Here is a 20,069-nt window from a genome sequence, read left to right as displayed (position 1 = left end):
AAAACGGAAGAGAAAGAACAAGGTATTACAAACTGAGAACCCGCTTTGTATATGTGTTCTCTAATCTTCAGCTGGGGCAGAGTTTATCCCATGTAATGAAAGAGTGGAATACAGAGAAAGTGAAGCACAAACGTGGCCCTTTGCCTTTTAAAAATCTGGGAAACTGAAAAATATTCCACAAATGATTATGCCAAGTAGTTATTTAATCTTACTCCAGATACAACCAGATCTTCACCATATTTACATACAATGTATTTGCTTGAAAATGGAATCCTCAGCTTGGAGACATCTTAGTTGCGCCTAGCAGGCATCCAGCAAACCAACCCACCCATACTTTTTCATTATTTACTAGAAAACACTGTATACTGTTATGAAATCACACTAAGACACAACCAATGGTTTGATTTTGGCTTCCCGTCTTATGTGAATGTCAATCCCAAAACAACTTTGGGATAATTGAGATATTTGGGATATTAATTTGTTGTTGGTTTATGAGTACACGACGTACAAATATACACACGTGGCTTGCTCTTTTTCATCCAATCTATTTTAACCCCGAGCAATCCAGAGTATCATAAGACCAAGAGCAACAACAAAAGAAAAATTAAAAGAAGGTAGAACAAATCAGAACCTGGCCAAGTAAACCATTATTCCTTTGCTCAGTCATAAAGCTTAATCCAAGTTTGTGTTTCTTCAAAAAACCTATGGTCAGAAAGGGGGCTTAATGTGATATGTGGATACTGCTACAGAATTTGATGAAGAATAGAAAGACAGCATAAAAACAGACTTCCAAATCCACCATCACTGGAGACATATAAAAATGTTTTGGAAGGGCCTTCACAGATCCTGAATGTGAATAATGAAATAACAACAACAACAATAATAATAATAATAATGAAAATATGATCAAGGAGAGATCCAATATGGACAGCATATAAGAGCCCTGGTGGTGCAGTGGTTAGAATGCAGTATTGCAGGCTAACTCTGCTCACTGCCAGGTGTTCAATCCTGACCGGCTCAAGGTTGACTCAGCCTTCCATCCTTCCATAGTCGGTAAAACTCTAAGTGCTATTACTATATAAGGAGACCAAAGAATATTTTTTAGCTAGTAGAATTCTGCAAGGGCATATGTGAAAAGATTCCCAAAGTGAAAATGGAAGGACTTTTAGCCAAATACAGGAAATGTGTGGACCCTGTTCCTTCTGCCAAAATAGCTGTTTTAAAATATCCACTAAAATATTGCCCAGATTTTTGGACCTGCCATATTCACTGTTTTCTTATTCTGAATCTGTAAATCACTGCACATAAACAGAGGCATGGATTCCAATCTGCAGAAATGTGTCGTATTAAACTTTGCACCATGCAAACGTTTCCTCAGCTTCTATTTGCTTATTGATTCATTGAAACATACAGTACCATGGTTTTGCATGCAGCTGTAACTCTTCTGTGTCTCCAGTAAAGTCCTCAGAGTAAAGGACATCATATAATATAAAAGGTTTTAATTAGAATCTAAAGAAAGCAGTTTTTCTACGCAATACAGAATTAAAATTGTAAACTATATCAGAATTGTTTGCTTTCAGAGTTCTTTGTAGCCAACTGACACTGGCTTCCAGACATGTGTTCATGATTTAAAGGGGAAAAAAATAATTTAAGTTAAACCCTTGAAGAGATTGCAATCGTATTATTATCATTTAGGGTTGCAGTGCACTTAAGAGCTTCCAGTGACTTTGCAATTAAGCAGCAGCATCAGGCTCTTTGCACCCAGCAGAGTAAAACAAGAAAGAAAATGGCCATCTCAATTTTTGGTCTGCAGACTAAGCATCACCAGCTAAGAAGGAACTGGGGTACTTCATATAGCCAACTATTTAAATAACTCCTTGCTGCCCCCTGGAGAATTCCAAATAAAAATGTGCAATGTTGGAAATGGATTTTCTGCAAGTTTCTGCATATGCTTATTTCCAAACAGATTCTATGGTGTTCACGAAGCTTACTCTCAGGAAAAGGTAAAGATACTAACATAACGTGACACAACATGACATGACACAATTAATAGAACAATGGTCAAGGCAGTGTACAGAATTTAAAGAAATCATAAGATCATGCACTAATTGCAGCAGAAATATATTCTGTTTGTCCATGGAAAGCCATGTGCTTTCTTATGTATTTGCAACAGTGGTATTTAGATTTGAATTTCAGCCTTTTTAAAGTCAAATTTTGAATCCTTTCTTCACACATACATTTCTGTCATAAATCTAATTAGCTGCTACAGATCTGGGAATTGCTTCTACAAAAATGTGGAAAGCGTATTCCTTTTTTTTTTTTTTAACAATTTTTATTAGTTTTCCATTTTACACCAACAAAGCTTAAGAACCAACGTGGAGATAGGGTTATCAATTAAAAACAATAACATTATAAATATACAGCTCACACAATATTCCTTGAAATTCCCCTCTCTCTCTATTTAGGATATTATAAGCAAATTAATACAGTTCTAAAAAGAAATTCATACATATAAATTCCATTAATGAATAAAAAATTTTCAACAACAATCTATCCCATAAAATCCTATTTTACATTTTATTAGTTTTTCAAATGTTTAAACTTAAACTAACACTCCCTCTCTATTTAAAATATTATATTCAAATTAATACATTTCAAACAAATTCATACATTAATATATCATTCCATATAGATTCCATTTATCAATAAAAATTTCCAACAGTTCATTATCTATCCCATAAGATCCTGTTTTAAGCTTTATTAATTTTTCAAACCTTTAAACTTAAACTAACACATTTATATACTATTCAGGTACCCCAAGTTTCTCTTATTTAAACATATTATTTCCATAACTAAATTCTTACATCTCTCAACTATATTCTATTCTTATTCAATAATTCTCCAATTATTAATTTCATCTCTTCCATTATTTCAATCTTTTTCTCATTATACCACCCCTATTATTAAAAACACATAAAAAAATACTAAGAAAGAAAAAGAAAAAATAACACGAAGGAAAAGGAATATAGATAAACCAAGGAGACGAAACAAAGGAAGAAAGAGGAAAGGAAAAGAAAAAAGTAAGAGAGGGGAAAAAAAAGATCTATCATTCCAAGAAACATATTCTTACTATATTTCAATATTAAATTCTAAATCTTTTTGTAATAACCTCCCTTTTGACAAAATCCACATCCAAGTCAGTCCAAGTCGCTATAAATCCTTTACCACCCATTACTGTAATCTTAAATTCAATATTTATATCTTATTCTGGGTTTCTTTCTATTCCAAATGGGTTTCCATAATAGAGTCTCTAATTCCTCAAATAGATCTCCCATTATCTCTTGCCATAACATGTACACCAAAAGTGAGTCTCCCATTATCCATTTTATTAAGCTGATATAGGAATTGTAGCTGTTCTCAATAACTCGTAGCTGAACATCGTTTCCCATCTTTTAAAAAGTTGCATAGAATTTAATTGGCATCATTTTCTTAGTAGGTTGTAGATAAGATGATGTATAGTCCTCTTTGATCAAGTATTGCTCTTCTTCTGTTAGCTTTTTCTCTGTCAAAAAGTCAGATGGTGTCAGCTTGTCCTTCTGGGGTAAAATCCTCCATCTCTTTATTGTAAATCATTTGCTCCTTAACATCAAGAGTCTTTTCCAATATAGGTTGATAATCCAAATGGAAATTTGATTCATCCATCTCAGTGGGCTGAAGACAAGGCTGAAAAGAAATCTCTTGGACATAAGCCCTCTCTGCTGTCTCCTGGCTCCCAAAGTGCTCACTCACACCCCGTGCCCTACTCTGTCGTTGAAGTGAAATCTCCCCCGTGTAAGCAACTATCATCCCAGTGTTCTCCAGGACTTTATCCAATATACACTTATAAGTGAAATCCAAACAAGTTTCCTCCATTTCTATCATATTTAAAGCCATCGTCCTTTTGGGGGAGACTATACTCAGAAGAAATCAGCCAATATCCGCCCCACCCAGCTATACGGCTTCTTCACCCCTTTCCCCTACAAGCCAAAGTCAGACTCCAAAAGAAAAAAAAATAACAATTGTGATGAGTAGTTTCACCAAAAGATCGAAACCTCTTGGGGCTCCCAAATATCCAAAAATAAAATCAACCAATAAAAAAATAAATAAAAAATAAATTTAATTTCTTTTTATAAGCTTCTCTTCCCCCACCAAAAACGCCACTTTAACAAAGTAGGGAAATAATTAAAAAAAAAAAAAGCTTTTCACAGGAAAAAAAAGGAAGGTAGAGGTAAAAGAAAATCTCACCGAATCTTCCACGGTGGGTCTGTTTGCTTAGATGATTTTATGGCTTACGGTTGGCGCAGCTAAATGATTGGCCATTTTACTGACTGATCTTTACTCCGTCAGCCCAAAGGAGATACTCGGACTACAGAAGATGCCGCCGCCCCTCTGCAGTCATCCGAGAAGCCTCCTCAACGGTAGTCGCTTCTCCAGAGTGACTTTTCGACCCACTCAGGGGTCTACCGGCAGAGGAAACTCAGCCACTCGACCGCACCGCCACAACCCGGAACCGGAAGCCCAGACAGCGTATTCCTATTTATTATTATTTATTTGTATTTGTAACCCGCTTTTATTATTTTTTTTTACAAATCACTCACATGGCAAACATATCCAACACACTTTCTTCTTTTTGTTTTTCCCCACAATAACAACCCTGTGCGGTGGGTTGGGCTGAGAAAGAATGACTGGCCCAAAGTTACACAACTGACTTTCATGGCTAAGGTGGGACTTGAACTCACAATCTCCTGCTTTCTAGCCTGGTGCCTTAACCACTAGACTAAACTGGCCCCAAGGTGCTAAGAGTTTCTCTATGTTGCTAAGAGGTTTCCCTCTTTATTTCACTGGTCAAATTCCTTTCCAATATTATTTTATTTGGCCCCGTTGTTGCTCTCTTAAGAATGAAATAGTGTCCGCTTGCTTTTGTAGTTGTTTTAGAACCTGAGTATTTGTTTTCTAAACAGAGATGCTGTAATGTCAACCAGATCTATATACAGCTGAACTCTCATGTCACAATCTTTAGCAGTGCATCATAAGGCAATAATTTTTGAACCAGGGTACAAATGGGCTACCTCAGAGATCCCCAACATTTTGGGCACCAGGGACCAGTTCCGTGGAGAGAGGTTTTTCTGCAGACCGGAGGGTGTGTGGTTTTGTGTGCTGCCTGCATCTCGTGGATGGGGCTTTGATTGTTTGTGCGGACCGGTTGTTGGCATGCCGCGGCCCAGTACTGGTCCACAGACTGGGGGTTGGGGACCCCTGAGCTAACTTACAGGATACATCCAAAATCTGGGAAGCCATGACTCCCATGGGATTTGAAATTTGACAAATTTGTGGTCGCTTCAGTGCTGCTATGTTGCTTGTGGTCACTTCAGTGATGCTATGCTGCCGCGACACTACCCAGAGTTTCAGTAGACTGGCCCTCCTAACGCTGCTGGAGACCAATTCCACCATAGTCCCTCAGAGACCATCCCACCATTGGCTGTTGGAGGGAGGTCACTTGCAGTCAAGTTGGCAGGAAGTAGGAAGTCACTTCCACTCCCGCTGCTTTTTTGGCCTGGGTCATTCTGTTTCTTGGTTCAGATAAGGAAATATCTCTAAAACAATGACTCAACAGGGCAAAGAGTGTTTAGTTGAAAGATAAAACCAGTAGGTTATGCCAAAGTCTGCCTGCTCACTACAGAAGTGTTGATGGAATTCAGCTTAACTAATTTATTCATTAGATAGATGTGTACACTTGTTCCAAGTCCAGTTTTAATCATAATGTTAATAGTTGTATGTCTAGTTTAATGAAAAGGACTAGGGGTGATATGATAGCAGCTAAGGGGCTGCCACAAAGAAGAGGGGTCAACCTATTCTCCAAAGTGCTTGAAGGCAGACAAGAAGCAATGGATGAAAACTAATCAAGGAGAGAAGCAACCTACAACTAAGGATATATTTCCTGACAGTTGGAACAATTAATTAGTGAAATGACTTGTCTCCAGAAGTTGTGGGTGCTCCAACACTAGAGGTTTTTAAGAAGAGATTGGACAATCATTTGTCTGAAATGGTGTAGGGTCTCCTGCTTGAGCAAGGGGTTGGACTAGACCTCCAAGGTACCTTCCAACTCTGTTATTTTTTTATTATGTCTCCACAGACTGTGGCATAAGCAAAATAAGTGAAGCAAAAAAGTGATTAAATGTAAATGAAATTATAGGAACCTTAAATGTTGATACAATCTTAAAACACTAAACTGATTGTGTAAGATGAACTCTGAAACTATAACCTAGCCATAGATCAGAGGTGTCAAACTGGCAGCCTGTGGGCCAGACGCGTCATGCGGAAGCTACACCCACCCCATTGCCGGCAATGGCAAAACTCTCCCGATAAGTTGCACGACGTCACGTGACATTGCGAGTTTGACATGTCTGCCATAGATTTAGGAAGTCTCTCAGGTATTTTTTTTCCTAATACTAAAAAACAGGGGTCTTCAAACTTGGCCCTTTTATGACTTGTGGACTTCAGCTCCCAGCATTCCTCAGCCAGCATGCCTAGCTGAGGAATTCTGGGAGTTGAAGTCCACAAGTCATAAAAGGACCAAGTTTGAAGACGCCTGCTAAAAGATAACAAAATTAAAAAATGCTTTCACTTGTTAACTAACACAAAGATACATAGAGACAGCTGTATTTAGTTGCTCTTGATATCAGAGCAATGAAGAATTAACAAGGTGGTTAGAAAGGCTGTTCTGCAGCTACCAATTGCAATGTACCTCACTTCTGAAAGAACATTCAGAACATCATGGAGGACGTCACCCAAGGAGAACGTCTATCCTGGAGGATAATAAAGAATAAAGGAGAATATTTGTAGCTCAGGGTTGAAATGAGGGGTCCGTGGTGTGCTCTCAGCTTGCTCGTTTTCTGGCAGATGTTTCATTACCCTAACTAGGTAACATCAACAGTGCTGATGATGTTACCTAGTTAGGGTAATGAAATGTCTGCACAATAACAAGCAAGCTCAGGGAGCACCAAGGACCCTTCGTAATAAAGAATAGGACCATCTCTGCTGTGCTACAACATTTGGGAAGGAGCTTTTAGTTGTGGGCATTTAGAACAATTACTAATTTTCAAATCTTTAGCCAGAGAAACCCAAAGTCGTGTCTCTTTTCTGTTGTGAGCAGATTTAATTGCCCCTACTCAACCGATCAGAATTGGCTATTCTTTATTATCCTCTATGGTAGAAGTTCTCCTTGGGTGACGTCCTCCATCATGTTCTGAATGTTCTTTCAGGAGTGAGGTACATTGCAATTGGTAGCTGCAGAACAGTCTTTCTATCTGCATTTGCTTGTTGATTCTTTATCGCCAAATTTACTTTGATATCAAGAGCAACTGAAGACAGCTATCTATCTCTATGTTTCCTTGTGTTAGTCAACAAGTAGAGCTTTTTTCAATGTTCTTATCTGTTAGCATTACAAAAAAAACCCTCTAAGTACTTTCTCCTAGAACTTTCACTCAGGAGAAACGTCCCACAGATGTTAGGCATAGGAGACAAGACAAAACTCTGCAGAACCATGACTATCATAGGACAGAATGGCAGCCTTTTACTTAACAGATAGAAACCACTATAACATGATATCCTGGCTGATTTGCTACCCAGCCACTCGATCCTGATCTACAACACAAGATCCCTGGCCTTTGCTAAATTGGAATGTTCTCCACTCCTCTTGGAATCAAAACTGAGTCTGCATGAAATGTGCTGATCCACCCTTGTTCTCTATTCTGCCTCTTTCTTAAGGCATTGCAGTTGCCTTAACTGCTCTCCAAGTTATCTAAGAGAAGCTATACAGGTAGTCCTCGACCTACGACGACAACTGAGCCCCAAATTTCTGTTGCTAAGTAAGACATTTGTTAAGTTACGACCTTTCTTGCCACAGGTGTTAAGTGAATCACTGCAGTTGATAAAGTAGTAACCCGGTTGTTAAGTGAATCTGGTTTCCCCGTTGACTTTGCTTGTCAGAAGGTGGCAAAAGGGGATCACATGCAACTGTCGTAAATATGAACCAGTTGCCAACCATCTGAATTTTGACTGAGGGGATGCTGAAATGATTGCAAGTATGAAAAACCCTCATAACTCACTTTTTTCAGTGCCACCATAACTTTGAACGGCCACTAAATGAATTGTTGTAAGTCGAGGATCACCCGCACACAAAATAATTTAGGCCTGCACCACAGATCATATGACCTGCAAGGTCGTAACTGTGAAACCTGATTATAAGTCACTTTTTTCAGTGTTGTTGTAGCTTTGATTGTCACTAAATGAACTTGTATGTTGAGGAGAACCGGTATATTCTTGAGCTCCCCTTGATTGTCACTAAATGAAGTGTTGTATGTTGAGGACAACCTGTATATTCTTGGGCTCCCCTTGAACAATGCCAGAACAAGAGGGTTAAATACTGTAATACTGATAAATCAAAGGTTGATTTAATGCTGTCTTACTCATGAGCTGGGGATGAGATGAAGGACATCATGGGGACATGGTGGCTGGTAGGGAATATTTGTGCAGAGGGGGAAAGTCCATGGACAATAGAATGAAAAGTTGTTGACATGGTTGCATGTCTTATTACCCCAGCAAAGATGATCCATCAGGGTTGACCAAAACACTCAAGTCAGTCTGATTCAACAAAGATTTCATCAGGAATGATCTCACTGGAATCTCTTCCAAAACAGCTGCCGCTACTTATTAAATAAATTAAATTAATTTAATTTAATTAATTAGTTTAATTTATCCTATTTATTTGACCGCCCAGCTCAAATAAGTGACTCTGGCTGGAGAACAATCATAGCATAAATTAAAAAACAAAATTTCCACCATAATGCAAAAATCAAAATACAAGAGCCAATGAGAATTTATTTCCACATACAAACTGCATCTATTCAGAACAAAAGCTTGTTTATACTACATTATTGGATATGTCCCATTTATTTCTTCCTTGAAGGTTTTTTTTTTTTTTAAAGATAGCTGATATATTTCACTGAATGATCAGGGTCAAATCTTAAATTTGGAGATTTACCAAAGAGCAACTCTATAATGTATTATATCATATTACTGTGATATTTTGGTCCCAAAATTACTATGAAGTTCTGAGAGATCACGAGCAGGTGAAATACATGATTATTCCTACTGTTTCTACTTCTTAGGACAGGGGTCTTCAAACTTGGCCCTTTTATGACTTGTGGACTTCAACTCCCAGAATTCCTCAGCCAGTGTGCCTGGCTGAGGATTCTGGGAGTTGAAGTCCACAAGTCATAAAAGGGCCAAGTTTGAAGACCCCTGTCCTAGGAGATAGAACATCTGTCAGTATTTTCCTGTACTAAATCTTTATGCAGATTATCTTAAATATGCCATTGTTATGTTAATAGGTCATAATTTGAAATGAGAATCCCCTAAGTTAGCCCTGTAAGGACAATACTGAGATATAAGTAAGGTAATTTCAGTCAGCCTTGAGCAATCCTAGTTAGATTCCACATACCTTCAATAAAGGATGTTCAGAACTGTCATCAAGCTCTTTTTGAGCCTCTGCATCTGATTTAGAAATTGAGGACTGCATATTTGGCAAGTCCCTGCATGTCAATGACATCTTGATTTAACTAGCAATATGCCACTTCTGGTGACTGAAAAGACCAAAATGTCACTGGAAGAATAATGCATGCAGGGACAACTTAAGCTCTGAAAACAAGTGAAAACAAGTGGTTCTAGAACTCACGAATCCTGTTTGTGCCGCAGCTGAGCCAAATTGTGCTTTCAAGGTAATATGATTTGGAATGTGTCTTCAGATATGTTTAGAAAGTGGCAAACTTCATATTTTTCTGACAAGGTTAAAGCAGATTGGAGCTTCGAAGTCCACAATGCTTTGCTATTTTCCCCATGGAAAACCCCCTCTATCCAGTTACCAAAGTGTACACAGTATCTTGCAAGGATTCCATGCAAACCACCTGAAACTGACGTCACCGTGGTTACCTAACTTGCAGGTTAATTTACTTACAGCCGTGTTCCTAAAAGTTTTGAAACCAAAGCTGGAAATCAGCATCTCATCAGGAAAAAAAAATAGCTGAATTAAAAATCCATTGAAATTAGCACAGTTAAGAACTTAGGCAGGCCCACTCAGAAATTCCACTGAACCAAATATTTGCTTAAGTAAAGGAATATTTGTAGAGTAGAGAGTCACTTCAAATATTGGTGAACTAATTTCTCGCCAATAAGTACAGGTAGTCCTCAACTTACAACAGTTCATTTAGTGACCGTTCGAAGTTACAACAGCACTGAAAAAAGTAACTTATGACCATTTTTCACACTTAATACCGTTGCAGTATCCCCATGGTCATATGATTTACATGAAATGGGGCAAAACTCACCTGACAAACTTTTTACTTAGCAGCATAAATTCTTGGCTCAATTGTGGCCGTAAGCCAAGCACTAACGGTATGCTGACTGGGCCTGTTGGAAGTGTAATCACACAATATTTGGCTGGCTACAGATTTTTCATCCTGATGTAGAGAATTAGAGATGCTAGTCTACAACTTCTTTTCTTCTTTTCCTGCGTCCTCATCATTTCTTTTCTGCAAAAACAGTCATCGGTTAATCCATATTCAAAGCTTTTTAAGCCAGAATATTCATATTCCAAGGCAGCAAAGAATGACACTCTTATCGTTTGGTGAATAGCATGTCTGAACTAAGCCCTAAAGCAAGCAGGCCAACCAGATATCAGATTGATAAGGCTGGCTGAACTACTTTTGAATAAAAGGATGACTTCACTGGAGTGCTGTTGGCTGGGTTAATATATTTTGCTAAGAGCCAGATGTCACACAATAGGGAAGGGAAGGGAAGGGAAGGGAAGGGAAGGGAAGGAAAGGAAAGGAAAGGAAAGGAAAGGAAAGGAAAGGAAAGGAAAGGAAAGGAAAGGAAAGGAAAGGAAAGGAAAGGTGTTAAAATCTAGTTTAATTTGAGTCTCTTCCAAGGTGACCCCACAAACATATTAAAAATAAACATAGCATCCATAGAATTCATAGAACTATAGATTGCTGTTGTCATCTCACATTGTTCAATTGATTTACAATCTTACTGACAGGACTGTGGGGTGAGTTGGAGTGAGAGAGAAAAAATGGAAAAGCAGTTCCCTATTCTGATGTGGCAACACACAAATATTTTCATGCATCATGGCATCTTGGTAAAAGAAAGCTATCTGAAACAGGATTTTCCTGTTGGCAAGGAGACACTATATTTGCTTAAAACAACAGTTGTATGTTTCTGCAATATTCAACAGGTACAAACAAGGAAACATACTGCTAGATGAAAAAGACAAGGGGGGGATTGATATCTGCAGGGATTACAGCCTGACATTTATAGAGATGGTTAAAAACATTTCAATGAGTGACATAAGGTACTCAGGTATTTTAAATGCCTTGCTCATTCCTATATGTTTCCTAAAAATACGAACAGCCTTTAATTCTCCCTGGATTTGGTTTAGTGGCATAATAAATGAATACTTTTCGGCTGTTAGAAGCACTAACATTCATCTCTCCATCAGCTACTTTAAAAAAAACAAAAAACCTTAGAAATGTCCTTCCAGTTTTTTTCATAGTCATTGTTCAGACTTGAGTCTCAGTTTACACTAAAGACACTTCATTCCATTTTTTGACAGATTTGTAGAATTGCCAGTTCTTGCATTTGTAACAAGCTCAACAAAATGACTTATGGGATTTATTTATTTCTTTATAACTCAGCACAAGGTCAAGAATGGAATACGAGCGTGTAAGGCTTGACACAGAACAGGCTTATCCCATGAAACTATAAAAACTGAAAGTCACCCATCCCTCTGAGGGAAGCTTCCCACCACTATCAAGTACTGACAGCGAAAGAAGCAGCAGGGCTTAATTTTCTGTAAAGTTTTAAACCAGGACGTCATTTTTAAGGTGTTTGACGGGTCTTGCTTAAAACATAGGTGCATGTTTTACCATAAGGGGTACCATGATCACAATTAAGAAAAGAAGATGGAGGGAGCAGTTGGAGGAATTACAAAATTGGTTGTTGTTCCTGCAAAGTTTGGTGGGTTTTTTTTCTTCTTCTATTGTTACGTCTTACTATCTCTTTCATTACCTCGCCTACCAATTTGTGAGTTACTGTAATCCGTGGTTTTAAAAATGTGATGTCCAATAATTTGAAGCCATGTTTTGCTGGATACTAATTCACAGAAGTGAGCTGGGTTGGTGTAATGGTTAAGGAAATCAGTTAGAAACCGGGAGATCATGACTTCGAGTACTGCCTTAGGCACAAAGCCAGCTGGGTGACCTTGGGCCGGTCAGTATCTCTCAGCCAGTGGTAAACCACTTCGGAAAATCCTTGCCAAGAAAATTGTAGAGACTAGTCCAGCAGTTAAAAACTGACTCAAAGGCACACACGCACACCATTCACAGAAACCACAGTTCAACATGTAATCTGAACCCAGATCAGGTGCCTCTGTGTGTATGTGTGTTTGTGTGTATGTGTGTTTGTGTGTGTGTGTGTGTGTAGGCTGGAAAGTTTGTAAAGTGGAGCAGCGGCAGCATCTCTATCATTCCTCATCCTCTCCTTTTCCACGTCCATGAGATACTTTAGGTGTGAAATGGGGATACAAGGCAGCCACAGAAGCTCAGCCGGTCCATGATTTTCCATTCATAAATATTCCACTGCAGGTTCATTGGGGAAAAAAATCAAATTGATAAGTGGGAAGCGGAAGGAATGGAAACAAATGTTGTCATGTAATTGCAAAGGTGATTGGGATACTGGTCAGAATGAAAGCTAGCCAAAACTAGTCATGCTGTAGTATATACTCTTTTTTTATCAATAAATAGTTAGCTATCAGATTGCCTCTTATTTACTGATGAGATGAAAGCTGGCATTACCATTATCTGAGAGTCTCTTTCCTCCGAGGATATATTTATATGAGATAGTAACTGATCAAGTAGAGAAAGGCACATAACGTTTGGAAGCTTCCCACTGGAACCCTTCATTGAAATGGACAAGGGGACATGAACCCTCTTCATATCCTAGAATGAAACCTCCAGAACAATTTAATATCTAACCTTACTCCTCTAATCTCTCACTCACCTACCTAGAAGCTGGAGAGGTTGAGATATAAGTCCATCTTCATACCAATTTCTTCTCTTACGCAAATACAAGAAGTCACTTTTTCTGGGTGTTTCATCTGGAAATTGTCTTTTGAAAATCCACCTAGCACCAAATTGCCTATAAATCACCTTAGAGTCTCTGAGTCTCATGTTCTGGATTCTTCTGGAAGTTATTGTACTTAAGACAAATTCCCGTTTTAGCATCTTTGAAACCTTGAATCCCAGCTACTATCTGAAGAAATTTTGTTGTGATGAATTTAGCCTGATTACTCATGACCTACTATATAAATGATGCTCCCTTTTCATTTCTATCAGAATTGAAGAAAGAATATATCCGGGAAGGACACTGGAAGGTAAGACTTAAGAAAAAATGTCAAAAAAATAATAATCTGAAAATATTTAAAATTACGGTTCAGCTCTATACAAACTTCTTAAATATTTTGAAATGTGTCCCTTCTTTCCCTCTGGTAGCAAAAAAAAATTAGAGAGAAATGGTGTTCGGAAGAAGAACTTCAATTTTAACTTTCAGAAAAGCAAAATTTGGCAAATGATGGTAGCAAACATATAGAAACATATACAGCATATGTTTAAAAATTGTAGTAATCTTTCACCTCTTGGAAACATCCAGCTGATCATTTAGTTGTATTTATTCACGTATTTCATTAAATGTGGAGCCTTACATGCGCTTTCAGATCTTCCTACTTCTTGGCTTAAGAGAGAAAAATGTAACTTGGAACATTCCACAGATACATTTCTTAATCGCTTGGAGAAAATAAGCACAGAACAAGGTGTAGGTCATCTGGTTTATTCATATGAAAAAAAAGACATGTATTTCAAGGTTTGGTTTTTTTTTAAAAAAATGTGCATGTGTATATATAAACATAGTTTATTTCTAGAGAGTAACATGTTTGGGCGTGGTGGTTTCGTGAGTTTTCTCAACCTGTTTATCCATCTCTAATTAAACACATCTTAGAAGACAGATTGCATAGGAGATAATTAAAATGTCTCTAACAATTATGTGATTTTTTTAAGTCTTTGTATTGAAATATGATTGGGTTCATCAGTTCCATCTAGGTTAATATGTGGTTCTTTTCAGCTGCTTCTGGCCATGGTAGCATGCCACCCATTTCTGAATGTTGAGTTCACTCTACAAGATGGCTTAATCACTCTGTTCTTTAGTGGAATATTTGCTTTACTACCGGGAAAGAAATGCCATTCAATTGTGGTAGCTCTCTGTTGTAAGCCTTTCAGCAGACATTGCAACAACAATGAAAAAAATGTTCTTGGCATGTGGTAATAGCAAATAGAGAGATAGCAGATAAGAGGTGTTGAGCATAAAAGTAGCAATAATGTGACCAGACATCTATAGAAAACTCAAGCATGACTAGATTGAACACACATTAGCAACTGAAGCCCTTGGACCGAACCTGTCCTCTGAGGATACTATCTAATGGCCTAGCTGCCAGCTTAAGGAGGGTATTACCCTATGATGGCAGCTGTTAGCAACATGAGTGGAAGCCTATACTGATGAACTCAGATTGTTGTCATATTTGTTTCGCTAGAGGACAACTTTTAACGTCTGTATCTGGGCTATCATTGCATTCACTTGTCAGCCCAAGCTCTTACCTCTCTTGACCTTTCTGTATGTAACAGCTGAAAGGAGTGGGAAGGATGCATACCCACATACGCTTGCCAAATTTCCCTGAGAATTTTTTTTAAAAAAAACTCCTCCAAACATAATTATATGGTTTAGAAGAGGAAAATAAATAAATAAATCACAGTTTCTGCTGCTTTTAGAGCACATGTGAGGCCTCCAAAAGTTTAAAAGCTGTGCTACAGTGCCCTCAAAAGGAATAGGTTTATCGCTACATCTGTCAGCTCAATACAACGTACTCCAAAGAGTTTATTTTCAAAAAGGCTTTAAAAAAAAGGAGGAGCGAATGATAAAACTGAGAAAGCCCACTTCTATAATGTTCTTTGTGTGTGTGTGTGTGTGTGTGTGTACACACACACAAAACTAATGTCTTTTATATTTTGTATAAAAAGAACTCCATGGAAGAAATTCCAGAACTGGGAAAATTGGACTCAAGCTGGAACATATTTATTATTCCCAGAAGATGACATTGGTAGCAACTTGATGTCCTCCAGATGGAGCTACACAGTAGGTTCCATGCTAGCTAATGATGGATGTTACCTAGGTAATAAAAAGGGCAAATTCGGAAATAAACCTCTGTTTATTTTTGTTTTATTATACACGTTAGAAAACTACAACATTACATTACTTTTCGACATAATCGCCATTCAAATTGAGACACTTGTCATAACGTCTTACAAAGTTTGAAATTCCTTAGTAGTAGTCACTTGGCGCCAAATCTGGGCTATGGGGGGGTGATCAAAAACACCCCAATGGAACTGCTTCAAAAGTTCTTGGGTGCGGCTAGCGGTGTGCGGGTGAGCATTATCGTGAACCCACATCACACCAGAAGTGGTGCCATGGAAAATCCTGCCAAATGTGAAGATGCCAAAGGAGTACTGCTGGTGAAGTTCATGGAGCGTGGTTCTACTGTGAAACGTTACGAAAACTCAGACGACCCATCCATAACATGTGTTGGGGCATGCTGACTTCCAGTGTGGTGTTGGTTCATGATAATGCTCGCCCGCACACTGCTAGACACTCCCAAGAACTTTTGAAGCAGTTCCGTTGGGGTGTTTTTGATCACCCCCTCCCCCAATAGCCCAGATTTGATGCTGAGCGACTACTACTAAGGAATTTCAAACCTTTTAAGACGTTATGACAAGTGCCTCAATTTGAATGGCGATTGTTATAGTTTTCTAATGTGTATAATAAAATTCTGTATCTGCAAGTGTCTATCATTGATAACCAAATGGAGGTTTATTTCTGAATTGCCCTCATATATTGGGACAAGATAATATTGGGAAATGAAGCTATGTGGTGAGACACGGATCAGCTAGTTGGACTAGATGAACCCAATATTATCTTTCATGGAGAAATTATTTCACCTTCTTTTTTCAAGTGGCGACTTCTACATTGTCAAAATAGAGAATAAGTGGCTGTATAGATAACATCATTTTTGCTCATGCTAAGTTATACATACAGCTTCCAATTTAGAAAGCTTTGCCACCATGTAACTACAAAGAGACACTTCGAAAACTGCAAAGAAGACTGTGCTAACCTGAGCACAGGATTGTTATCCGGCAGTTGTTATGCTGACTGCTGGTTCTCTTGTCCTCTAGTAGGTATTTTCAAAGTAAAACTTCTGATAGAGCAGAAGGGTCAAATAGAATTAAAGTCCTGTTTCTATCAGTCCTAGGCACCATGGCCAGTTATGAATTATCACTGTGGAAGATACTGCCCAAGAGTATCTGAAGGCCCTATATTACCTTTTCCTGAAAGAGTAAAAGTATTTCCTCTTTAATCAAATTTATCTCCTAGCCAGCTCAGTACACTTTGTTGTTGACTTCACCTGGAATGTTCCTTCAACTTAATAGAGCAGGGGTGTCAAACTGCTGGCCCGCAGGCTGGTTACATCATGCAAAGGCCACAGCTACCCCAGCTCCGGCAATGCGTGATACAAAGTCATGATACATCGTGACATGTCACGTGACACGGCAAGTTTGACACCCTGTAATAGAGGGATTGAATCAAGATCATGTGAAGGGTTAGTACCGCTTTATAATGCCTTGGTAATAACACACTTGAATATTGCATCCAGTTTTGATCACCACGATATAAAAAAAAAAAAAGCGATTCTAGAAAGAGTACAGAGAAGAGCAACAAAGATGATTGAGATTCTGGAGGCTAAAACATATGAAGAACTATTGCAGGAAGTGGGTATGTCTAGTTTAATGAAAAGAAGGACTAGGGGTGACATGATAGCAGTGTTCCAATACTTCAGGAGTTGACACAAAGAAGAGTGGGTCAACCTATTCTACAAGGCAGGACAAGAAGCAATGGATGGAAACTAATCAAACAGAGAAGCAACCTGGAATTAAGGAGAAATTTCTTGACTGTTAGAACAATTAATCAGTGGAATGACTTGCCTCCAGAAGTTGTGGGAGGACTAACACTGATGGTTTTTAAAAAGAGATTGGACAGCCATTGTCTGAAATAGTATAGGGTTTCCTCTTTGAGCAGGGGGTTGGATTAGAAGACCTCCAAGGTCCCTTCCTTGGAGGCAAGAAGGCAAGAAAATGGTGAGCACCTATCCACCCTAGAAGAGTTCAAATCACCAGGACCAGATGGATTACACCCTAGGGTTCTGAAGGAACTGACAGACATGATCTCAGAACCACTGAACTTTCAAAGATCCTGGAGCAATGGGAAACTACCAAAGGACTGGAAAAGAGCTTATGTAGTTCCCATCTTCAAAAAAGGGGAAACAAATAGATCCAGGAAACTACAAACCTATCAGCCTGACATCAATACCTGGGAAGATTCTGGAAAAGATAATCAAGCAATGAATCAGTGAACACCTAGAGGCAAACAAAGTCATAAGCAAAAGCCAACATGGGTTTGTCAAAAACAGATCATGCCAGACAAATTTTATTGCATTCTTTGACCAAGTAACAAAATTAGTGGACCAGAGGAATGCTGTGGATATCATTTACTTGGACTTCAGTAAGGCATGTGATAAAGTAGATCACAACCTGCTACTAGATAAGATAGAAAAATGTGGGTTAGACAGCATCACCACCAGATGGATTCATAACTGCCTGACCAACCACACTCAACATGTAGTACTCAATGGAACTGCTTCTACATGGAGGGAAGTATGCAGTGGGGTATCCCAAGGCTCTGTTTTAGGCCCAGTACTCTTCAACATCTTCATCAATGATTTGGATTAGGGGATAGATGGGGAGCTCCTCAAATTTGCAGATGACACCAAACTGGTAAGAATAGCCAACGCTCCAAAAGATAGGCTTAAGTTACAGAAGAATCTTGACAGACTTGAACATTGGGCACTATCAAATTCCATGGTTCTACATTTAGGCAACAAAAACCAAATGCACAGGTATAGTATAGGTGGTACCTTGCTCAATAGTAGTAACTGTGAGAGGGATCTCGGAAATATGAGCCAGCAGTTTGCTGCAGCTGTCAAAAAAGCCAATACAGTGCTAGGCTGCATTAACAGAGGGATAGAATCAAGATCACATGAAGTGTTAATACCACTTTACAATGCCTTGATAAGACCACACTAGGAATACTGCATTCAGTTTTGGTCACCACGATATAAAAAAGATGTTGAGACTCTAGAAAGAGTACAGAGAAGAGCAACAAAGATGATTAGGGGACTGGATGCTAAAACGTATAAAGAATGACTGTTGGAATTGGGTATGTCTAGTCTAATGAAGAGAAGGACTAGGGGTGACATGATAGCAGTGTTCCAATATCTCAGGGGCTGTCACATAGAAAAGGGAGTCAAGCTATTCCCCAAAGCACCTGAAGGCAGGACAAGAAGCAATGGATGGAAACTAATCAAGGAGAGAAGCAACTTAGAAATAAGAAGAAATTTCCTGACAGTTAGAACAATTAATCAGTGGAACAACCTGCCTCCAGAAGCGGTGAATGCTCCAACACTGGAAGTTTTTAAGAAGAGACTGGACAACCATTTGTCTGAAATGGTATAGGGTTTCCTGCCTAAGCAGGGGGTTGGATTAGAAGATCTCCAAGGTCTATTCTATTCTATTCTATTCTATTCTATTCTATTCTATTCTATTCTATTAACTCTGTTATTTTGTTCTGTTCTGTTCTGTTCTTTCCACTCTAGCTTACAGCCTTGTGTTAGTTCAGGGGTGTCAAACTACCGGCCTGCAGGCCGGTTGCATCATACAGAGGCCGCCCGACCCCAGCTCCAGCAATGCAAAAAAAAGTTGCAATACGTTGTGACATGTCACGTGATGCAGGTTTGACACCCATGGTCTAGTTAGTCTTTCACCCAAGCTCTAACTGAGTCTAACCTTGCTTAGATGTCTTCATGATCAACCAAGGTCTGGTGGATACTTTCCAACAGAAATTACAGCCATTACAGCCATTCACGTCTTGTGTAACAGACTTGATTCATCTCCAATTGAACACTTCCTTGCTTGAAACATGCTGAATAAGCTATTGAAATGTTGAAAGTTAACACACTTTCTCTAGGCTGCAGAGAACAAAGGACAGATACACTATCCTCATTACAATTTCATTATTAGCGCCTGTTGTTAGTTTAGTTCTCTCCTGCTAAGGACATTTATTATGACTTTTTAAATCTTCAGATCTCATAAAGCAGATCTTCAGTCTGTATTGTAAATCTTTGGTCATATGCCCAACACCTCAATGTACAGCGAAAGCTGCAATGGGAGCTGATGAAAGCCAGTGAATGTACATTTAATGAAGCATTGTTTTGCCATATGTTCTGCTGATGTTGAAACAAATGCCTGGTATTAAATGACAGTTGAAATCATACAGGGACTGCTTTGGGATCTGAATGGGCCACAGCTGTGCTGTGTTTTCCTGAGAGCTCAGCCCTAGCAAAGTATGATTTGCTCCTCTCCATTAACCCCAAATGTGCAGAGATCTTTCTGCAAGGGAAGACTCTAGCAGCAATTCTGTCCCAGATAAGATCACCCAGACATTGCTGTAGCAACATAATGCCTCTATGTTGGCATATTGTTACAGCAATGACTGGATGACGCTATCAGTATCTAATGGGAAAACTCTCTGCATGCATTTTCCAAGTTCCTACTTCTGCTTGGTAAACAAGCCCTCTGAAAAACATTGGTCCAAATAAAACACAGCCATCTTCTCTCTTATGTGACCAGCAATGGCAAGAAAATCAACCTCAACATGTCAGCAAGGAAGTACTGGGAAGCCGAATGAAGCATTACTACAGC

Source organism: Protobothrops mucrosquamatus, unplaced genomic scaffold (assembly GCF_001527695.2).
Source record: "Protobothrops mucrosquamatus isolate PMUCROS unplaced genomic scaffold, P.Mucros_1.0 scaffold1317, whole genome shotgun sequence".
Taxonomy (NCBI): domain Eukaryota; kingdom Metazoa; phylum Chordata; class Lepidosauria; order Squamata; family Viperidae; genus Protobothrops; species Protobothrops mucrosquamatus.
Note: the sequence above shows the minus strand (reverse complement) of the source record.